The 7,804-nt window shown below is 31.2% G+C and overlaps 2 long non-coding RNA genes across 8 annotated transcripts; one reads left to right on the top strand and one right to left on the bottom strand.

Moving 5' to 3' along the window:
* Positions 1-636: 636 nt before the first annotated feature.
* On the bottom strand, positions 637-3,819 carry LOC104730653 (uncharacterized). Of its 7 annotated transcripts, none has more exons than XR_015575025.1 (8): positions 3,686-3,819; positions 3,333-3,452; positions 3,178-3,249; positions 2,991-3,075; positions 2,703-2,829; positions 2,454-2,554; positions 2,181-2,305; positions 637-1,438 (listed from the first exon to the last, which is right to left on the bottom strand). It is a non-coding gene; the product is annotated as an uncharacterized LOC104730653 (long non-coding RNA). The 7 variants fall into 7 exon arrangements; XR_015575024.1 differs by having other exon boundaries at positions 637-1,543; XR_758496.3 differs by having other exon boundaries at positions 637-1,543; positions 3,333-3,430; positions 3,686-3,818.
* A 2,778-nt stretch (positions 3,820-6,597) lies between these two features.
* Positions 6,598-7,692, top strand: LOC104730654 (uncharacterized). Its single transcript, XR_758500.2, has 2 exons — positions 6,598-6,648; positions 7,443-7,692. It is a non-coding gene; the product is annotated as an uncharacterized LOC104730654 (long non-coding RNA).
* The last annotated feature ends 112 nt before the right edge of the window (positions 7,693-7,804 follow it).

The following is a 7,804-nucleotide window of genomic DNA, read 5'->3' on the forward strand; positions in this document are numbered from 1 at the left end:
ATTTAGTGTTTTTTAAATCTTTTGATTCGATTTTGGTTGAAATTATTTAGTGTTTTTATTATATCCATAAAAACCAAACACATCCCGTGTTTGTTAAAAATGTTAAGTGATTTACTTATATATTTTCAAACTAATCAAAATATCTTTCATAGTTTGCTTAGAGCTGTTAAATTAGAATATCATATTTCACTTTGATTTTAGTTAGATTTTAGAACAGGAAACACGTCTTGTCCCATCTCTTCACGTCTCATCCCGTCCATTTCCGTTGCATTTCGTATCCTCTAATATACTTGCATAGGCTGAAATTTTGTCGTTTTTATGCAAATTAAATGATTTAAACATTTTAAAAGATTTACATGTGGGATAAGATTTCTACATACATTCTAATTTTCCCCAAAATGTACATTTTAAAGTGGCTCAAGCCTCAAGGTAAAACTGTTAAATATGTCAAATATGAAATATGTCATGCGTTCGCGTGAGTAAATAGTATGTCTGCTTCACACCGCTTACATATGAATAAATCACTCTTTCTAATTTATTAGATATATTTAGAGCTAGAAAATAATACATAAAAAACATATGTTACATGTCAAGATGAGAGTACATTGTACTTAAACGAAAGTACAATCGTAACACTTCGTAACGTGTGATAATAATAAATAATCAAGTTCTTTTTGGTTCAAAGCTACATAGAGTACAAAGTAAATGAAAGTACAATCGGACCTTAGGAATTACAGAAAAAGAAGAGAGTTTATGCGTAACATTATGCTCAAGCTAAGCATATAAAGTAAAAAAGGATTCAACAAACAGGCAATGCTCTTCATGTGTTTGTTTCCTTCCATCGCCTGCAATTTATCAAAGATTGAAATTTTTACAGTACATATGCTTAGTCATCTGACCTAATCGCCAACCAATACCGTGACACTTTCACCTAGCTCAGCTTTACACCTTTATCCCCTTAACTAACTATGATTCACTACAAAACTTCTAGGCCAGCAACAATAGTCTTGCATTAGACTAAGAAGAAATCCTTATTCACATCATCAAGACTAAAACACATCCCACCGATTGACAGTAACATTCCAAAGATGGAAAGAAGAACTCATCAACCTCGTTGATGATGGTTTCACAGAAATAGACTGAAAAAGCTTATCAATGTCATACTCAAGAGAGCCATGATACTCTCGCGGCTTCCGCTCCGAATCTTTACTCGATGATCCCATAACAGATTTACCATATCTCCCGGAATGTTTTGGCAATCTTACTTCATCATCCTTCTCTTCCACAATTTCACAAGTGCCTCCAAACTATCCCATTGCAAAACAGAGCTTATACAGTAACTAAAATCTCTTGAGATAAATCAAAGCAGCACCGAGTTATTCATCATCTCTCTATGATCCGTTTCTAAACTTCTGGGAAACACAGTCACACAGTTTACCTGAAAGAGAATAATCATAAGGAAAAAAAATGGTTAAAGAACAGTAACTTCAAATGAAGAGCAATGTGGAGAATCATTTTTTGTCCTTGTATAATCACCCAATGCCTGCAAATTGTAATCATAAAATCCCTTATCAGCAATTCAGTGGGAGACATAGATGAACTATTGAGTTAGACAAAGTTGAAAAATTTACAAAAAGTTCTTCACTATTTAAGTAATTGTAATAGAAGAAATAATCTCAGCCAAAGTTTTATATTATTAGATGAAAATTAAAGATAATTGCGATAACATTGGTAACATAGATACAATTGAAGAGTAAACAGTGATTAATCACCCTTGGTGACGAAGAAGATAGGAGACTCGGTCTTACAGATACAACATATAGGATCCCTAAGGACGAAACGGAGACGAACGACACATGTAGAGCAAACCTCTCGGTGACCACAAGATCGATAAGCTAATGATACTTTCATCAGTTGGAAATCTCAAAAAATTTTGATAAAGGTAAAGCTCATTTAAAATTCTAGAAAACAAAACTGACTAAATTACTAAAATTCTAATTTTGAGGTACAGAGCGGATAATATGGAAAACAGAATAGAGAAGTATCATCTCTGATCTTGAGTTCAGCGGTTAATCTTAGAGGCACAATATAGCTACTATCTAAGCTTAACTTTAAGACCAAACAACCTATTATTGCTTCAAACTTACACTAACTTTTAAAACAACCAAAAATAAACTCACTTAGCGTAGTGCATCATTTCAATTTTTCTGCTGGTTTTCCAAGACCATTGAAAAGATTTTTCTCCATTAACAACATAAATACCGCAAGTTCCGGTTGATGACGACTCATCTTCATGATGGTGAACCTGACAAAAAAAACATATGTCATCTTAATTTACTGTTATTACGAAATTTTACTATAACCGATAACTTTATACTATCCTCATAGAGAAACCAACCACCTGCTGTACATGGACTCAAATAATAAAAAAAAACACCAGAGAATCAACTTACATTGACACCAGCTGTTGTACATCCTTCTTCATTGCCTCTTTGTATTTATCATTTCCAATGGATCCCATGTAACTGGTTACCCCAGGAATTTGAAGCATCCACTACAGCCACCAGCAAGTAAAAAGAGAACCTCAACTTAGCATATATAAGACGTTCAGTGGAGAAATGCATATATCAACCAAAATTTAAAAATTTTAAATTACAATTTTTTATGTTTGCATAAGAAGAGAGAGAGAGAGAGAAACATACCTTCATACGACCAAGGATTCTAACAACAATGTCAACACCTCTCTTTAATTGAACTCTTGACCTGTTGTATAGCTATCACCTCCAAATCAACATATCCGAAACTGAGTTCTTAAAACGCATGCTTTTCCTATTCAAAGGAACAAAGCATCAAATATAGTGAGAATGTGGGGGAATATCTTAAGTGATTATGATGATAACTATTCATTCGATCAATCTTTCCAAGACTAACGAACTTAAAGAAATTCACATCACTAACTGAATTTCATCATCAACAGATCCAATACTCACCATTGATTCCAAACTTCATCAAAAACATTAGTAGAAGACCCGCTTTTTGTTTGGGATAAAGTTTTTGACCTACCTCTTCCTGTTCCTAAACATCATAAATAAAACTTTCATATCTTCTTTTAAGTTAAACAAATGAATTTTACGAACAAAACGTTTACAAACACTAAGCCAATAAGATTACACTTACCACAGTATGAGGATCAGATCCGTAAGCTATCTTTAAGCATAAGTGACAGAGCCGCACCTTTGCTTATGGTTCCTAATATGTTTAAACATAAGTATCTAAGCGGAACGGAGAGTGTTTACAAATTTATATGCAGAAGATACAGACTTATAACTCACCTGTTGTGCCAATCATGTCGTCCACCATTACACTCTCTTGCAGCAAAACGTTTAGTCTTGATTTTCCCAAGCTCCAGATCAAAATAGCAAGAAATCTCCTGTATCATCATCATAAAAAAACTACATCCAACGAACAAACGACAATATCACAAATCATACTCATCCTAATCGTTTCAAAATCAAACATACTATCCTTTCAAATTGAGAGAGAATCAAGCTCAAAAGATCTAATTTCGCCCAAACAATGACTTGAAATCAAAATAGATCTTACATATCTATTAGTGGACGTACAATAGAATAAGAAGCAATTAGGGAGAAAAAAAGAAAGAGAGAGTGTCGATATCTTTACGTACTGCTTTGCTGCCTTTGCTTTCTCCTTGGTGAAGCTCAATCCCAGAACATCATCGTCCACTCTTCTGCTAAAGGAGAGAGAGGCGACAGAGAAAAAGAAATTTCGGGTTAGGGTTTTGTTTCTTATTTTAATATTGACAGAGTAATGGACGACTAAGATTAAAAAGATCTCAAAATATACGGTCAGGATTTTAAAAAAATTAGGCAATGAACGACTGAGATTATAACATAAAACCGGGTTAGATTACCGGGTTATTTCGACCCGCGTGTTTATCCGTTTAGAGGGGGTGTGGAATTTCGTCGTTACCCTTAAAAAAAATCGAATATTTGGTTATAACTCCAATGGCATACCCTTGTAATTTCTTACAAAACAAAGGTTTAGTCCATAAACTGTGTTTCAAAATAATAGTAGGGATATTATAATTAATGTATATATAAGTATTAACATAAAAAAACTGTAACTATTCAAAAGAATAGTAAGAGAAAATCAATTATAACTACTTAATTGTTTCACAACATTCATATTTTAGAAGTTATACAGTCTTGACTTTTATGTTTCACATGTTCTTGTAGAGTTTCAAATCTGAAACACTATAAGATTATGAAAAATAAAAGTCAAAAAAATTTAAAACTCAAAATATGGATGCTGGAAAAAAAATTTGTGAACGAAGGAAACTAAAGACTTCAACACGTCTTATATAGAGAGATGAAGATTACTGTATTTTAGGATACTAACAAAAAGATTTTGGTAGTTATTTTAGATTTCCTCATTTAGTTTTGGAATATAAGTTTTAGAAAAAGGAAAATCATAAATATTGTTTACGCAGATTTCTCACAAAAATATAATCAAATTAAATTTTTATACATATATACAATTTTGAATTTAATTGCACGATTTTAATAGAGACAGATTTAAATTACTTCTATAAACAAATTTAGATGATTTTGTGTCTTAGGTAACATCAAAATTAGAAATTATTGTTTCCAGATATATCTCCACGCGTTTTTACATAATTAGTAAAGGCTTACATAATTAGTAATTAATAAAGACTTAATTTGTGTGAGTATGAAGACATAAATATATATTTGTTTTCCTTTATTATTGTTATTCGTTTTTTTATGGTATACAATATTTTAGTAATTTTTCAACATTAGTGATATACGAAATTTTGGTAATCTTTGATTTTACATAATTAGTAAAGGCTTAGTTTGCATGAGTATGAACTATGAAGATATAAATATATATTTGTTTTCCTTTATTATTGGTATTCGTTTTTTTTATGGTATACAATATCTTAGTAATTAATTATAGTAGTAGTTGATATTTCATATGTAGATGAATTATGTAGTAGTCGATTATTGGACCACTGTATTTATTACGGAACTTGGTAATGAGTTATTGGATATTACACGTTTCGGCCACTCGTGGTACCACTAAAATTCAAATGCCGAGACTTTGTTGAGTGAAAAAAGACTTTGTTTGTTTATATCTATACTATTAATACTATTAATCTGACTCCAGATAAATTATACATGATCCGAATTAACTACACCCGGGTCAGAGAAGGATCCGAGATTTTTATATTCCAAATTTACTTTAATGTCCTTCTTGTATGCTTTTTTATTTATTCAGGGTCATTTTATGTCATATATTCTAATGTTTCATTTTTGCCTTGAAAAAGTGCTTCCCTCCCTTTTAATAGTATAGATAGTTTCCTTATACTACGACTAATGTATGAACAGAGTTTAACATTCTATTATTCAGTATCAGTATATTGGTCTAATCATTTGTATTTCTCAATAATTAGAATGCGTTTTCATGTAGTTAAATAGTTGTTTCGCCCTCTTGTGTCCAAGCCATCGTGTTTTGCGTACGTACAAGGACGTATACTAATCGTCCGCAATTGGAATTTCATGTGCTTAATTAAAATTTGATTAAAGAATTAACCGAATTCGATTCTTAGACTACTTAAAATGATTAATCTATTGCAATATTTTATAGAAACATTAAACGACTATCTTAAGCTAGGAGGTTGTTTGAGCCACCTCCTCTCTCTAGCCTCCATGTTTAGTGTCTACCGGACCGAATTGAAGTCAGTTTGCCTCGGGAAAGTTTTTCCGGTTGAATAGATTCGGAGTCCAAGGGCTTGGGTCCAAGTATGTCGATTTGCTAGGTAGGGGAGTCGATGTTCATTGGGTGGCGGAGAGTCGACGGATTGGCCTATTCCGAAAGCTTTGTGGTGGGTTTGAATCGTCGTTTGGAGATGCTTCTGCGATAGGATCCGAAAACTCCGGCCAAAGAACTGGATCCGGCGTCGAAGTCACAAAACTGTGGGGCTTGTTTTCGTCGGTACTAGTAGGTCTGATCCTTTGCCTCCGTTTAATCGCCCGGAACCAACTTTGTTTCTCTGTTTCTGTTCGCCGGAAAATATTTTCCATTTTGTAACTGTTGTCAAATTGTAACTGCAGGCCTATGTCCAATTGGGACGGCCCATTAATAATTAAAAAAAAAAAAAAAAAAAGCTAGGGTGTACTTACAAAATCGGTATATCCGTTTATTTAGGCAATTGTATTATTTTAGACTTTTTGGTCTTTGTGTATCTTGGTAATAAATTATAGAAGTGGAACAAACAGTGAATGGAAGCAATGAATTCGTGGTTTTCAAAAAAAAAAAATACAAAACCGCACATGTACAGCCAATCAGAACAAAAAAGTTAATTTGCGGTTTTTGAAGAAAAAAAAAAAAGCGGATCGATTCAGCAGATAATGACATGGACCGCCTTTCAAAAATACAGCAGGTAATAAACAGCGGTTTTTTGGACCGCAAACAATTAATGTTTTATTTAATGATTTTTTAATATATAATTGTACTATATAAACGTATGCATGCGACTATACCTTATCAAAAAACAAAAAAACATCTATCCCCTCGCTCTCTCTATCGATTTCACTCACCATCATTTTGGTAATGTTTCTTTTTTTTGTAGTTCATTCTCATATTTATTTTATTTTTATTTTTTTTCTGAACCCAATTTTATCAAATTGTCGAATTGACCATTTCCGTGTTTATTATAGAGCAATGAAAAAGTAATTTCAGAACTCTGATTTGGTATGTTCTTTTTTTTTTGTAAGACATTAGTATGGTTTTCATACTCTGTTTGGTTATTCTCACAATTTTCTTTCTATTCAATAATCTGAATTGTTTTGGTGATGAAACACATGAATTGCGTAAAGGAACATAAATCATTGTCGTGTTAGTATGGTCAATATGCTCTCTAAACCCAATTTTATATAGGTTTTGTTTAATATATTTTCAAAATGAATTAATAGAAAATACACTTTTAAATACTTTGTTAGATTTTAAATTTATAAAAACTGATTTAAAATGCAGTTTCTATGTTAATAAATAGGGTTGTAATATATGTTTTAAGTTGAAAATTAGTAAAAATTTTAATCTTATTATTCAGTAAATAAAACTATTGTCCATACTACTTAAATATCATAGTGGTTATTAAAACACTTATATATCATGGAGTTTCTATGTTTAAAAAAAAAAATTGTAATCCAGTTTACATAATTTTTTTTAAAATTATACATGTTAGTTTAATTATATAACAATTGAACATTTTCATTCTGTTTCATATCATCTTTATTTTATTTTCCTAACTAATATATTTATGTATATATATGTATATGTATATATAACAATATAAAGTAGTTTACATAATTTCATCAGAATTTCAAATTTTTCTGATGCAGATTTCGCAGACGTAATGACTGAGACAAATATAAACAACATAAGTTTTGAGCATGATATAGGTGGTATGGATGCAGCAGAGATAGCAGATAGGGAACATATGGCGCAAATAAGAGACAGTATTGCAAATATGTTATGGAAAATCAAAATACTTGATAATCAATCTTTTAATGTATTGTACGTTTTATGATTGAAATCTTGAATTGAGATGAGAAATTTTGAATGTTAAAAATTTAAAATTTTATTTTTGAACTATTTAGATATTTAAGCTTCAAAAATATATTATAATATTTATTTATCAATATATATATATACTATAATATGAAATCTGCACTTCAAACAGTTTTTTCACCAATCAAACATT

This window comes from Camelina sativa, chromosome 12 (assembly GCF_030686135.1).
Source record: "Camelina sativa cultivar CO46 ecotype springtype chromosome 12, ASM3068613v1".
NCBI classification, from domain to species: domain Eukaryota; kingdom Viridiplantae; phylum Streptophyta; class Magnoliopsida; order Brassicales; family Brassicaceae; genus Camelina; species Camelina sativa.